General features: G+C 47.3%; 1 protein-coding gene across 2 annotated transcripts in view; it reads left to right on the top strand.

Annotated features, from left to right (window-relative positions):
* BCL2 (BCL2 apoptosis regulator) overlaps positions 1–15,559 on the top strand; it is a 177,377-nt gene that overhangs the window by 48,292 nt on the left and 113,526 nt on the right. The gene's annotated exons all lie outside the window — the stretch shown is intronic.

The following is a 15,559-nucleotide window of genomic DNA, read 5'->3' as shown; positions in this document are numbered from 1 at the left end:
AGGTCAGAACTCGGGGATGGTCCCGGCCCCATCGACCCTTCCTCTGGTCCTCCCCTCCGCCACCGTCTTAGCTCACAACAGCCTCGTTTCTTCTTGAGTTGCTGCGACAGTCTCCAGGAACCCTCTGCCACCCCCCAGGTTCTGCCTCTGTCTGACTTGTCTTCTAGATTGTTGCCAGAGAACGCTTTCTAGGAAAGCCCGTCCAACTGTGGGATTCCCCTGCCTGAAATGCTCCGTTTGCTTCCCATCCCACACGGGGAATCATGGCCTGATGGGCCCACACTCACTCCTTTACCCGTGCCTCTTGCCCAGGCTACACTCTGGGCACTGCCCCTCCTCATCCACCTCGAGTGCACTGGTACGTTTTCCTACCCCCTGACCTTTGCACATGCCGCTCCTTCTGAGCAATACCTTCTGCTTCCCCCTTGCCCCCCCCCGCCCCGCCCCTCTAATTCTTACTGATATTTCCCATCTCAGCTTAGGTGGGACTCATTTAATAAACTCCTACACACATTTACGGTTGGCGCTAGGAGGTGGTCTAAGGGTTTTATGTATATTTATTCATTTACTCCTCAAAACCTCAGGAGAGACAAAGGATTATTATCCCCATTTTACAGGTGAGGAAGCTGAGGCTTTGAGCGATCAAGTACCTTCTCTCGCTAGCCCACTTGTTGCAAGACTGGGCCAGGAGCTAGCTTTGGCCAAACGTTTAGTGCTTGATATTGATTTGTGGGGGTTGTGTATCTATATCTAGATATGTATGTGTGTATCCATACGTATGTGTGTATGTGTATGTATGTAATACTTTGAATAGGTAATATAAACACATAGTATTAAATTTAAAGCATGCAAAACATACAGTGACAAGGATGTCTCCAACCTAACCTTATCCCACCCATTTCTCTCTGGAAAGAACTATTGTCTGTGTGTCTTTCTAGGGGGTGCATTTAAATATATGTGCATGCAGTATATAATTTTGTTCCTCCATGTGTGATAGCATATTCTGCTTGCCATTTTTAATTTGCTATGTTTACTTAGCAATATTCCTTGGAGCTTGTTCCATAACAATACATTAAGAGCTTCCTCTTCTCTTTTATGGCTAAATAATAGGTCATTATAGGGCTATGCCATAATTTATTTAATCGGTCTGCTTTTGTTGGCTATTTAGATTGTTCTCAGACTTTCGCCAGTACGAACCTTGCTGCAAAGGTTGGCTTTCTACAGGCATCATTTTGCACACACGTGGGTTTTATCTGCAGGATAAGATCCTGGAATTGGAATTTGGGGTCAGAGGGTAAGCGCATTTATAAATTTTGGTTTATAAACCAGATTGTGTTTATAGCGATGTGCCTACTTTATTCTTTCGTTAGTAACCCTCACCAAAGGGTGTGTAATAAAATGTCCTGTTGTTCAGCAAGCCTAACACATTCAGTGTGCATTCTCTTATTATGAGTAAAGTTTAATATCTTTTAATGTGGTCGTGAGCTATTTGATTTTCTTTTTCTATTAGCTGACTGTTTATTTGGCTTTGTTGGGTCTTTTCTTATTGATTTATAGGCATTCCTTATATATTGATGAAATTAGCCTTTTCTCTATGATTTATGTTCCAAATAGTTCCCTGGTTTGTCATTTGTCTTTGTTTATGGTTTCTTTTTTCCCCAGGCAGAAAATTTTTGTTTTCATGTAATCAGATTTATCAGGGTTTTTTTTTTTTTTTAGCCACAGGAGTTTGAGTCACAGTGAGACTGACCTGCCCATGCCTAGATTATAAAGTTCTCTTCCTGTTTTAAAGAAAATTTTTAATGTTTATTTATTTTTGAGAGAGAGAGAGAGAGACAGAGACAGAGCATGAGCAGGGGAGGGGCAGAGAGAAAGGGAGAGAGAATCCGAAGCAGGCTCCCAGCTCTGAGCTGTTAGCACAGAGCCCCATGTGGGGCTCGAACTCATGAACCGCGAGATCATGACCTGAGCTGAAGCCAGACGCTCAACGGACCGAGTCACCCAGGCGCCCCGATAAAGGTCTCTTCCATGTGCTCAGTAGAGTAGAAAAGCTTGGCAAACAGATCCTGGAGTCCAACTGACCTTACTCTTAGCCCTGGCTTCACCTCTAACTCGTTCCACCATCTTGGACAAAATGTTTCAACGGGTTATAAGTACCTGTGCCACAGGGTTACTGAGAAGATCAAATGGGACAATAGGAAAGTGCCTTGTGTTTAATTACTGAGAGCCGCCCTTGCGGTGTTGTTATTTCTCTCCAAATGCAACGACAGTGGCCGGAGGACAGAAGGCCTTTCTTCTCTTCCTTTGCGTTCCTCCTGCCATCCGGCCCCCGCTCCCAGCCTCAGCCGGGTGCTCTGTTGGAAGGACACGAGTGCTCGTTTGGATTGCTTCGCTGTTTATTTTGATTTGAGAGGGAGAGGCCTGGAGCCCTTGCTGGAGCCACCTCCCTGCTCCTCCAGAGTCCTCGCTTGCGTCTGTCCTCCCAGGCACCTCGAGGACCCTGGCGCCTTGCCGGATCTTGAAGTTGTGTTTCTTTTCATGGGTCACCGGTGAGTGCCTGTTCCCGCAGCCCCTGCTCTGTCGTCCCCTTGCACCTGTGACGTCCATCTGTAGACACGCAGCAGGCACGTCACCTCCCATCCCTGCATCTTTGTGGGTGGGCCGGTGCCTTCCTTGTCCCACTCACATTCCGAGGCGACTTGGTACAGTGTGCTCCACAGGGTAGGTGCCCAAGAAGCCCTGTGACCAGATGACCAAGAAGGAGGAGGTTGGGCGTTGGCACTGACTGGAAGAACCACGCACCCGTGGGCTACGTCTTCTGTGCCCGTCGACCATACAGGAAGGGATAATCCAAAGTAGTAGGTTTGTTAGTGGACGATCGCCCTCAACATTTGTATCCTGTCAGCTTCTGTTAATGTCTACTAAGGTTGTCGTTCTCGTAGGGTTCGACTCCTTAAAAATATCTTCTGTTGTGCAGGCCGTTCAAAGACACCCAGAACTTGGAGGCAGAGCTGAAAGCTAGGCCTTAACTTCTTGGCTTTTATCTCCGTTGGTCCCCTTAATTCTCCTTGGCCTCTTTCGGTATTTCCTTTGCTTAATTTCCACAGTGGCCCCTCGCCATTCCAGCGGTAGGAAGTGCAGTGGAGCCGCAGAGCAGGTCGCCTCATAGTTAATTTTGCCACGATCTTCGCCGTCAGCGCGATCGTGCTCGGAGCCCAAGTGGCGAGTCTTACAGCGGGGTGGGACAGAGGTTGGTCAGGACTGATCTGAAGCGTGCCAGTACAGCGCCAGAGAGCGAGCTTCAGGGCAAAGGCAAAGGACAAACGATGAGGAAAAGAAGCAACAGAGGAAGTAAGGCATCTGACTCTTTGGTTTAATTTAATGGGAGCCCGAAGTGCCCCGCGGGATGCGAAACTGAGGACGTCACAGCCCCCGAACCAAAGGCAGGACCTACTGGGTGCCAGGCACTTTCCTTACAGTTTTACCCTGGAGATTGGCAAGAATCCTTAATGATGGGAAGCATTATCCCAAGTTTTACAGGTAAGGGATTTGTGCTGACGAGCCGTTGTGTAACTTGGGATCCCATGGCGATCACAGAGCCGGCATTATAATGGGTGAAGCCCGGGGTGTTCTGCGGTCTTGCCTTCCAGGACCTTAGGGTCCGGGAGAAGGCAGCGGGTCATACACCGTGATGTGACTGTTTTCACTGGAAAAGTCAAAATCATGACCTAAAAATAAGAGGAAGTTTCTGACGCCCTCGCATCTGCTTTGTGGTTGGAGCTCTCAGCTCTGAGTTCTGTAGCGCACTTCAGGACGGCGAGCATTCAGGAGAGAAAGGTCACTCCTCAGCCGTCCCGCTCCCCCAGCTCCCACCTTGGTCAAAGGAGTCTGCTTGCCACCTGACTCACCTGCAGGTAACAAAACAGGTTTTTAAAATCTGTAATAAAGGAGCACTCACTGCTTGTTCCTCCCTGGCCGCGATCCCGGAGGAAGTTAGACTATACTGGTGCTGCCTAGAACCCCGGACCCAGGGGGTTAATTTAAAAAAAAAAAAAAAAAAAAAAGCTTGAGGTTCCTGAGTTCCCATGGGATGTTACTAGAACGTTCTATAGCTTTCACTCTCAGCGCTCACTTCCCGCCACCCACACCTATTCTGCATGTTTGGGGACAAGTCGTTCCACCATCCACGTCAGACGCCCCTAAATGTTGCCGTGCACCCAGAGCGTAGAGTTTCCTTGGCAGGATTTCAGCCCCTGTGTGAAAGACTCCGGTTATCTCTGTTCCTTCCAGAAGTAGCTTCTCTACCCCGACTTGAAATCTTGCTGTCTTCCTGAGTGTTTTGGAAACAAAATGTGCAGTAGGAGAATTCCTGCTTTGTGAATATTGGATCACTTTGTTCCCTGGCACAACAATCTCTCCTTTGTATTACACATCTGAGGACAGAAGTCCTAAATAACATTTTTATATTCCCTGTCGATACGGGTTCTTTATTTGGGGGCAACAGTTTGGTGCTTGTTTCTCTGTCAAATTCTGATGTCCTTTCCCTTTCTCCAACGACGAGGATGCCGTCGTCCCACAGCCTGGAATGACGCTGGTGTAGGGGTGACGAGCGGTTAGCTTCTTTCTGGGACTTTCTTGTCGGGTCTCTCTTGTCTCCAGTGAGTGGCCCGTGTCATGATGGGATGGCCAACTGGTCAGAGCCCAGGCCACTAACCGAGTGCTGGCCTGACCATGAGCCGAGTGGCTGAGCCAGGCAGCTACAAAGAGACCAGATGGGCAGACAGACCAAAATAGTCACTTACCCACCTCCTTCCTGGAAATACAGAAGGCCTGTCCCGGAGGTCCACGGAGGCCTAATTTGGTCAAAAAAACCCTCACTTACCCTGAACCGGAGGTTGAGTGGTGACCCTGATGTGAGTTCCCTACTTCCAATGTTTGATTTTCCCCAAACCCACGTGTACCTCCTCAGGTTGGCCAGCCAGGTCAGCAACAACTAATTGGTAACAAATACCCTGACATTAAAGAACTTCTGATTATTTTCCTTTTGGTACTTGTACAGCGTGCCCGTACTTTTACTCCAAAGAAAACAAATAGATGTGCTTTCTTCTTTAGGCAAACCCAATATTATAAAAATTCAGTTGTGTGAGCCAAAGTAGGACATTTTTCCCCCCAGAAAATGGATCACCGCGTTCCTTAAATGGCATAGGCAGGATAATAAAAATATGATCTATTCCCCCCAAAATGTTTCTATTTCTGGGTAAGGTTCAGAGCCTGTGAGCTCCTCGTGTGTTATCCCTCTGGGTCGGAGATGCGTTTCTCCCTCCTCATTTCTGCAGGGAGTATTTATTTTATGCATCCTGTGGGGCAAGCATCGTGCCGGTGTTCTCCACGCCTTGTTCCTGGTGGGGGCGGTTGGACATAGCGGGTACTGTCCTCGGGAGGTTCGGCCTCCCTCACAACCCAGCAGCTGGTCCTCGGTACGGCCAGGAGGTCTCCTCGGAAGCAGGTGTCCCACGAGAGGCCCCACGAGCCTGGGCCACGGGGATGGATTGGATTATTTTCTAAGTAGAAGAATATTCTGCTTCTTCTGTGGAACCTTTCCTTACAAACTAAAGTGGGGAAATCACTCTCCAAACAGACAAGCTCAAGGGAGGATAAGAAAATACCCTCCACGAGGCCTCCTGATGGTACCTGCGTTAGCCAGTGTTTGGATAAGACCAAACCCCTCGAGGAGGAAGGGGACCCTTCTCCGGGCCTTAATTGATTTTTGTGTTCATTCTGCCTCTTGTGATTCTTCGCGGAAAAGTGATTTGCAGAGCAAAGTGGCTTTCCGTGTTGTAGGTGCTAGATTATGTAATACCGTTCTTATCAAAAGATCATTTCTGCTTGTTTTGACTTTTTTTTTTTTAATTTCTGATGCAGCCCATGCTGATTTTTCTTGTTTCACTTTATTTCTTCTTGTTTATACAGTTAATGTTCCTCTTATTTCTCCCATCATCTGCCAGAGAAATGGGAAGAGATGGGGGCATTTGGTTTATTCTTTTTTTTTTAAACGTTTATTTATTTTTGAGAGATAGAGAGAGACAGAGCATGAGCGAGGGAGGAGCAGAGAGAGAGGGAGACAGACTCGGAAGCAGGCTCCAGGCTCTGAGCTGTCTACACAGAGCCCGATGTGGGACTTGAACTCACAAACGTGAGATTGTGACCTGAGCCGAAATCGATGCTTAACTAACTGAGCCCCCCAGGCACCCCTGGTTTATTCTTTTTTTAATTGTCGAAACCCATCGGCTGGACATCTTCAGAGATAGTCCTCTTTTTCCCTAGTGAGTCCGTGAGATGATGCGGAGTCTCATTAGTCATAAATGTGACCCCTGAGAAGTTGTGTGATGCTCATCCCCAAGGATTAAGGCCGTCCCAGCCTGGCTGTCCCTCCAGGGTCCGTGCCGTCATCCACGCCTGGTGACCCAGGTGAGCCTGGCTCACGAAGAAGGCCGCCCCTTCCGGAGGCACCCTGTCGTGTTCTCTAGATCAGTGGCGACCAAAATCTCTTTTGGTAAAATGAGGTTGTAAAGCCTCCGCCATGTGCCTGCGAAACAATTTACATAATAAATCCAGAACTTGGAGATCCAAAGGGTATTGGCCTGTCTTGGGTTATGTTGCTAGGGAACCCTGCCTGTGTCCTCCCGTGATCCGTTGCTCTGTGTGTGCGTGCACGTGCGTACATGTGTGTGTACGTACGGAAGGGGAAAAAATGAGATAATCCATCGTCAGGTGCCATAGGGAGAGACGCTCTAGACTTTACGCCACGCCTAAAAGGACAGAATTTGTTTACGGCACTGGTAATGTGGCCAAGAACAAAGCAGAAGAGAAGTAGCCAGGCGTGATCAAAGCACAATCTAATATATCAGGTTTCTGGAACATCTGAGTCTGAGCGTTTGGTTTTCATCACGATATGTTGAGAGGTGATGCTTTTAAAGCGAGAAGGGAGAAAAGGGCAGCCGCAGAGAATGGGAACGGAGACAATTAGAAGGCAGATGTGTGCCCTTGAACGCCGTCAGCGACGTTCACAGAATCCACGCTCTCTCCGGTCCGTGGGGCCGGAGGGAGAGTTCCGGGAAAGGGCACATAAAAAGGGAGCCCCACGCTATGCTATGTGTTCGATATGGAGCCCTATGTTCGACGGCTTCGCGAGTTGTGACTTGCTTTCTCGTGGGCACAGTTCACACCTGTCTTTGGGAGTCCATTCTGGGTGAGCTGGCCCCCTGGAGCACGGAAGGGCAAGCCCTTGCTGAGTCTGGATGTCGGATATCCCAGCGGGTAGGGCGGGCGACCCCCCCCCCCCCCCGGGCGGCTGGTGAGGTGTCACCCCCGGAAACCGAAGTCTGGTTCGGAACTAAAAGCAAACCGTCTCCCCTCGGGCCGTTGCATCGACTGCGGTCGGGATTCTCCTCCTGATGAAATGCTGCGCCTTTGTCCTGCTCCCTGCGTGTTCCCCCATGTGCTCGCGGTTAGTTCATTCACTCTCCGTCCACCCGGCGTCAGCGCCGACGAGCTCCAGGTGCTTCCCAGCGGCGCGGGGAACCGGGTGCACACAGAGCTGAGCCGAGGCCTTCTGTGCACACGCCCCGTGTTTGTCTGCGGCGTCCTGTGTCTCCGGCCTGGGGCATGCTGGGAACACCAACACGCGGTCCTGCTCCCTCCGTGGTGGGGGCTGGTGCCCTCGTACCAGATCCCCCACAGTCATCAATAGGCCTGTTCATGGGGGAGGTGACAACACATTTTGCCGCAACATTATGGGCCGCTGGGCTCAGTGTGAGCATTCTTCTTTAGACTGAGCAGAGGGCATGGGACTTCTCGTGGCCGGGAAAGTCACAGCCCGCAGCACAGATCGGAGATACTCGATCCGGGCCCCGGAGGGAGCACATAGCTTTCCTTCCTGTGGGTTAAATAAAATGTGATGAGCAAACGTTTGTGATTAAGCTCTATTGTGAGGTTTTCTGACAATGCATAACCTAATCACTGAAATCTTTGTCGGACGATTGTTTTGCATTTTAATCTATAAAAGAAGCCAGTGACAAGCTCTGTGACATCCTCTGTTTTCACTGTGGATGATTCTTCATCATCTGAATCCATAGGGAAAATTACCATCATCGATGACACAAACCCACCAAAGTCCGAAAATACTTTGTGTTTGACTTCGGGATGCAGACAGCGGGTGTGTGAGCAGACATTCGGCCTCCGTGCGTGGGCAGCTCGCTCCCTCCCCGCTTGGCTTCAGCTGTCCCCGAGATGGGGCCAGTGCCCAGGGAGTGTCCCCTGGAGGGGAGGAGGTGGGGCCGGGGTATGGGTGGAGAAGGTGGTCATCAGTCCTCAGGGTAGAGCATCGGCTCTGGAGAAGGCTGACTAGGTTGCTCTGATGACATCACGTGGATATTTTATTTATGCTTTTTAAAGATCAGAGTAACACATGTGTATGGCTAAAAGCCAAATAGTCCGGAAGGCGTTTAATAAAATATAACAGCCCTCGTGTTACTCCTTTTTTCCCTCAGGCCCACTTCGCAGAGGCAACATCTAACCCTCCCACCTTTAAGAAAAGATTTTTTTTTTTAATGTTTATTTCTTTTTGAGGGAGAGAGAGAGAGAGAGCAAGCACAAGTGGGGCAGGGGCAGAGAGAGAGGGAGAAGCAGAATCCAAGGCAGGTTCCAGGCTCCGAGCCGTCAGCACAGAGCCCGACGCGGGGCTCGAACCCACAAACCGTGAGATCACCACCTGAGCCCTGAGCCGAAGCCGGATGCTTGATGGAATGAGCCACCCAGGCGCCGCCCCCCCCACCCTTGTTAAAAGTTCTTCTGGTGATTGGCTTCACAGCTTTAAATAATACATGTCTCTTGGGGTTGCTGTGACAAAGTACCGCTAAGAGTGAAGCAATAGAAATGTCTTCTCTCACAGAGAAGGCTCCCTCTGAAGGCTCTGGGGGAGAACTCACCTCTCTCCTCCCTGGCTCGTGGCTGTGGCTCTGATCCCTGGCGTTCCTTGGCCTGTAGGTCATCAGCCCGGTCCCTACCTCGTCACCTTGTCGCCTGCCACTCTCCCAGCGTGTTTCCGCCTTCGCGTAGCGTTTCCCTTCTCTTTTGAGGACTCCAGGCATACTGGATCACAGCCCATCCCAGGGACCTCACCTCAACTTGATGGCTCTACGGAGACCCTGTTTCCCACAAAGGTCACGTTCGCAGGGACCAGGGTTAGGGCTGGAGCGTATCTTTCGGGGGGACAGCCCCACCCATCACACCACTGTTTCTCGGTTCATAAACCCTTGGCTCTGCTGACTTTGTTCTAGGGCAGATGAGGTTTCTGTCCCTCATTCAACCCCAACTTCTTCCCTGTGGTGATGTTGGCATCCCAGCCTCTCCCCGTAAAGGACCCCACATGAATTTCAGACAAATAATTTTTTTGTTTTATTTATTTAATTTTATTTTTTATTTTTTTAAATTTACATCCACATTAGTTAGCATCTAGTGCAACAATGATTTCAGCAGTAGATTCCTTAGTGCCCCTTCCCCATTTAGTCCATCCTGCCTCCCGCAACCCCTCCAGCAACCCTCAGTTTGTTCTCCATTTTTATGAGTCTCTTGTGTTTTGTCCCCCTCCCTGTTTTTATATTCTTTTTGCTTCCCTTCCCTTATGGTCATCTGTTTTGTCTCTTAAAGTCCTCATATGAGTGAAGACATATGATTTTTGTCTTTCTCTGACTAATTTCACTTAGCATAATACCCTCCAGTTCCATCCACGTAGTTGCAAATGGCAAGATTTCATTCTTTTTGATTGCCGAGTAATACTCCATTGTATATATATCCCACATCTTCTTTATCCATTCAGCCATCGATGGACATTTGGGCTCTTTCCATACTTTGGCTGTTGTTGATAGTGCTGCTATAAACATGGGGGTGCATGTGTCCCTTCAAAACAGCACACCTGTATCTCATGGATAAATACCTAGTAGTGCAATTGCCGGGTCATAGGGTAGTTCTATTTTTAGTTTTTTGAGGAACCTCCATACTGTTTTCCAGAGTGGCTGCACCAGCTTGCATCCCCACCAACAATGCCAAAGAGATCCTCTTTCTCCGCATCCCCGCCAACATCTGTTGTTGCCTGAGTTGTTAATGTTAGCCATTCTGACAGGTGGGAGGTGGTATCATGGTGGTTTTGATTTGTATTTCCCTGATGATGAGTGAAGTTGAGCATTTTTTCACGTGTCGGTCGGCCATCTGGATGTCAGACAAATTCTTGCAACATCATTTCTTATTTTGTTAACCTTAGAGAGCATCGCTTAATTATCTATTAAAAACAAGAACATTAGCTCTTCCGGCCCCTCTCCTCTCTTCCGTCTCCCAGCCTCTGTCACCTGCTTCCAGGGCTGAGAACACCTGGGTTCTTCTTGGTTAACTGAATGGCTAAAGCCTCTGTTGTCTGTCCTCAGTTGCAGAATTGATATTTGTGTATAACTTCTATAGATAGGATCTAGGAGTAGCAAACCAGTAAACAGTGTTTTCATTCTTTATTACTATGCTGATGTCGGTTGGGTTATATTGCCTTGTATGCCCTCTGGGTTTTAATTAAAATGCTTTCTACCATTTGAAGAATGACAATGTAATGTATGTTTGTAGAGTACTTTAGAATCTACATTGCATTTAACTTTAGATGGCAGCATACTTTTGTAGCACAGTTTGGAAACTTGGTTTATTCGTACAACTTCAAATCCGTTTCTATTCCATATCGAAATGAAACTTTGTGTCTTATTAGGAAATGTTCCATCACATGAAACAATACCCATGCGGGTCTCTACTCTTTATGAGTATGTTTTTTAAGTTTATTTACTTTGAGAGAGAACACGCACAAGCAGGGGAGGGGGAGAGAGAGGGGCGGGGGGAGGAACCCAAGCAGGCTCTACGCTGTCAGCTCAGAGCCCAACTCAGGACTCTATCTCATGAACTGTGAAATCATGACCTGAACCAAGGTCAAAAGTTGGACGCTTAACTGACTGAACAACTCAGGTGCCCCCTCTTTATGAGGTTTTAACAGCAGGTAATTTCTTCTGAGGCAGTGCTAGTCAAACTTCTGGATTTCAAAAATTTGTTTGCTCTCTCCCTCTCTTTCTCTTTCTGTTAATTTTTTTTAGGTATTTATTTTTGAGAGAGAGTGACAGCATGAGTGGAAGAGGGGCAGAGAGAGAGGGAGACACGGAATCCGAAGCAGGCTCCAGGTTCTGAGCTGTCAGCACAGAGCCCGACGTGGGGCTGGAACTCACGAGCCGTGAGATCATGACCTGGGCTGAAGTCGGATGCTTAACTGACTGAGCCACCCGGGTGCCGCTCTCTCTTTTAAAATTTAAGTACCGAGGTGCCTGGGTGACTCAGTTGGTTGAGTGTCCCACTCTTGCTTTTGGCTCAGGTCATGATCTCAGCGTTGTGGGATCTAAAGATTCTCTCCCTCTGCCCCTCTCCCCAGTTTGCTCTCTCTCTCTCTCTCTAAAAAATACATTAAAAAAATAAAATTTAAGGACCAATAGAGAGATGCTAATGTCTTACTTTGCCAAGTTGGGATATTAAAAAATTAGCTACTACTTACTCTCACAGACAACTAAAATCATTTAACACCAAAAAAGTAGAAAAAAACCATAATCTCAGATTAAATTATACTATTTTTAAATGGAATGAATTTAACTTAAAAAAAAAAGTACCTCCCCTAATTTTCCCTATTTTGTATAGACTGGCAAACACAGTCTGGGTAGAGTTTTCTCGGGCAATCTTGTTTAGTGGACACGTTTTTTGGTTTCAGTGGGTGTTGAGTATAGCTGTTAATTCCTCCACTTACTCTGCAAACCTAAGCATTCCACAGGTTTTTATAGTATTTTATAGTATAGGGTAGTATAGCATAGCAGCGTTTTTATAGTATTCCCAAACTAAACTAAATCTCAAACAGAATGAGGTTACTGATTATATTGGTCCCATCAAATATATTTGATTAATTAGCCATCTGCTCAAGCTCTTCTCTGCTTAAAGGACTTGTAGATTAGAATATCACCATTCCTCAGTTTTAGTGCATTCCCTTGCCATCGAATTCACTTTTCAGAATGTTAATGTTTTTCATATGATGTTTTGTGAGATCTCCCAAATAAGAAGAGAATTCTTTCCTTCCTTCCTTCCTTCCTTCCTTCCTTCCTTCCTTCCTTCCTCTCTCTTGTTCCCCTTTCTCCTCTTCCTCCCCTTCCTCCCCTCCTCCTCCTCTTCCTTTCCTTCTCCTTCTTCATTAAGAAATGTGTGTATGCCTAGGCACCAGGGTGGCTCAGTCGGTTAAGCGTCTGACTTCGGCTCAGGTCATAATCTCGTGATTCATGAGTTCAAGCCCCACATCAGGCTCTGTGCTGACAGCTCGGAGCCTGGAGCCTGCTTCAGATTCTGTGTCTCCCCCTCTCTCTGCCCCTCCCATCCTCACGCTCTGTCTCTCTGTCTCTCGGTAATAAATAAACTTAAAAAATTTTTTTTAATTAAAAAGAAGTGTATGTGTGCCTTTAACCTGGTATGGATGATTTTAGCGATGACAATGTATAGCCTACGGTGCTGTCCTAACACTGTGTGGTTTTTCAAACATTAGTTAGGTAATTTTCACAACATTCCTGAGAGGTAGTTAGACATGGTCTTCCCGTGGTTTTTACACAAGGGAAATCCAAAGTTAAGCAAGTAGCCCAAGTTTACTCACCAACTCAGTTGCCGAGTGAGAAACAGGAGTCCGGTCTCGTAGAGCCTCATCGCCTGTCCTGGCTAGTAAGTGGCATCTCCGTGTGTCCTTATTCTCGACTGTCGGGATTCACACCAAGCCACTTGGGCTTTTGAAGAACTCGACAGTCCAAGGGATCCCACGTGGCTGTCCAGTTCCAAGTGCAGAGGGTCCTGTCCCTCGAGGGTTTGGTGCTGTCGTCGTCCTGGGGCCCGGTCCCGTTCTGGTAGAGCAGGAAGGGGACTCTGCCCCCTCAGCATGGCGGAGTGTGGTCTGTTTGTGAGAAGTGTTGCTCTGGATACCGCTGGCCACACTGCCATTCTGTCTCATCTGTGACAGCGATGCACACTGCAGAAAAGAGTCACCCACGACTTAGGGAGCTGGAAAAGGTGACGGTGCTGGCCCGCACTGCTCCCTGTCACTCAGCTTCCTTGGACCTTCGCTGTGTCACCAGGAAAGTGGGGGGGATGCTGTTAACTGCCTGAAGGCAGGGATCGGAGGAGACCTTCCGTTGTATGTAACTCGATTCTTCTAAATGCCCACGAGGGGAATCGGACTTGGAACCACATGCTCTTCAGGTCCACACGCCCAACAGTGGGGTCCCCAGCCAGATCCAGGTACAGGCCAGGCCCATGTTTACGGCTTTGCGTTCTGCCCTCCACCTCTCACCTCCGCATTCCCCGTGACCTTCGGAAGCCCTCATGCCTCCCTCCCTGTGTGTTTGTTCCCGTCCGATGGCTTTTGCTGAGGTCTAGGGAATGTGCCCCACGGGCCCTGTCAGGGTGGCGCCCTGTGGTCCCCGGCTTGAAGAGGTGTTCTTCCTTCGCGCTGAAACCTCACACTCAGTGTGAAGAGGGAGGACAGCGCACCTCAAAGGTTTGGATCACTACATACGGCATCTCTTCTGTAACCCGCATTTGGAATGTATCTCAGCTTATGATACAAGCACTTGGAAGTTTTAAATGACACTGGACTATATATATTAAAAAAACCAAACAAACTGGCATCTCTTATCGCGATCCCAGCAATGAGGAGTCCTAGCCAGAGGAAGGTGGAATTCTGTTTGAGGACATTTTAGTTTTTGCCTGGTCATGTTGTACGTGGTAATTGTTATAAAGCAGAAAAACCACCAGGCATCCCTTTATCTCCCAAACAAACATTCTAAACAGTCAAGGAGTTTTCTGTACATAAAAGGAAGCTTTCTCTTATGCCAAAGCTTGCCAGACGAATTGTGATCCCCAAAGTAAAGCTTAAACAAGTTTTCAGTGGGTGGAAAATAAACACTAACTTGATATGTATTTCAAGAACGTAGAAGACACAGGTGGGAAATGAAGCCTCCTCGATAAGAAAGAAATGCTTAGTTGGGTGGAAAAAAAAAAAAAAACATTCAGCAGTTTTTGGAACTGTGCAAGTCCGGACAGTTTCTTTCTTTCCCTTTTTTTTTTTTTTTTTTTTTTTTTTTCTGGTTAGCTGCTCATAGCCACAAATATGTGTATTATTTCCTTCTTGCCCACAATTATACTAAGAATCATTTTCTAATATACTGGGGAATCCCAAATAAAAATCTCATTTTCCTAAAAACAGACAAGCCTTTAACTCCAGCAGTGAGATTATTCATATCGAGAACGTAAAGGAAGTGATCGAGTTGTCGTAGAAGTCTCTAATGGCCGCCTCAAATACTTTTCTCCCCAAATTTATACCGTGAACAGCTGACAGTCTTCAGGAGGGCTTTGCCCCGGTCACTGCTGTCTTGAACTAGCACTCAGAAACCACCTTCCCGAGGTCCGTCTAGTGACCAGGTTGCCCCAGTTACGTGACGGAGTGGTAGGACCACAGAATGTCTTAACCCTTTTTTGAATATTGGAATATATTCTTATATGGGACGTGATTATTGGCTACTTTGAATTTGCATCTTATCCAAGCTTGTCGAGATAATCAACCCCGCTGACTTCATAATTGGTCATAAAGTGTCAGGTCTTAGCCACGTGGGCCTGAGAGGCCTGCCCAGATTCTAACCTCAGCTCTGCCCTTTGCTACCTGGTTTTTGATGCTCCCTTTTCCTTATCTGCAAAGTGCCAATTATAACAGCTCCTTCCTTTCTAAGTGCTGTTGTGCGTTAATATGAGTCAAATGCTTATGACAATGCACGGCATACGCTGAACACTTTGTAAGTGGCGGTTCTGTTTTCTGTTTTCTTTTTTCACAGTGAGGGAAATGAGGAACAAATCCAAACTGTGCTCAGCCCAGGAATAATTCTGTTTACCATTAAAATATGATTTTGTTTACAGAATTGGTATCTGCTGTCTATGCATTCATTAACAAAAATCAGATCTGAAATAGCAGATGCTAGGAAGCTATTTATTTTGCCTATTGTTTTCTTCTTAATTTCTGCCGGCTCCCTCTTCTATTGTAGGTCAAGGTCTGATAGATTTCTCTGTGCAGAATTTCTCCATGCAGAGCCTCTGCAGAACTGACCCTGTCCTATTTACTTGGATACGGGAGGAGGGACAATAGTGACTCTGATAAGAGCTGTCCCACCAGGACATGAGGACATGTGTGGAAACCTGAATCCATAAAGGGAGTTTGGAATGTTAATGAAGCGAATGATAGAGTCAAGTAGGTTTTGCCAGTTCACTTGAAAGTAATTTTTCTGTCCATAAGCTGTGACAGGAACAGTCAAGAATTTACAATTCTCTTTGCTTGGAAATTTTCGCTTCTTTGTTACGTCTCATAACCTCAGTGAATGACAATCTCACCGATGTCTTTTTTGAGGTATCAGGAAAA

The sequence above is a fragment of the Panthera onca genome, chromosome D3 (genome assembly GCF_046562875.1).
Source record: "Panthera onca isolate mPanOnc1 chromosome D3, mPanOnc1 haplotype 2, whole genome shotgun sequence".
In the NCBI taxonomy this organism is placed as follows: Eukaryota; Metazoa; Chordata; class Mammalia; order Carnivora; family Felidae; genus Panthera; species Panthera onca.
This window is presented reverse-complemented; position numbering and strand designations above follow the sequence as displayed.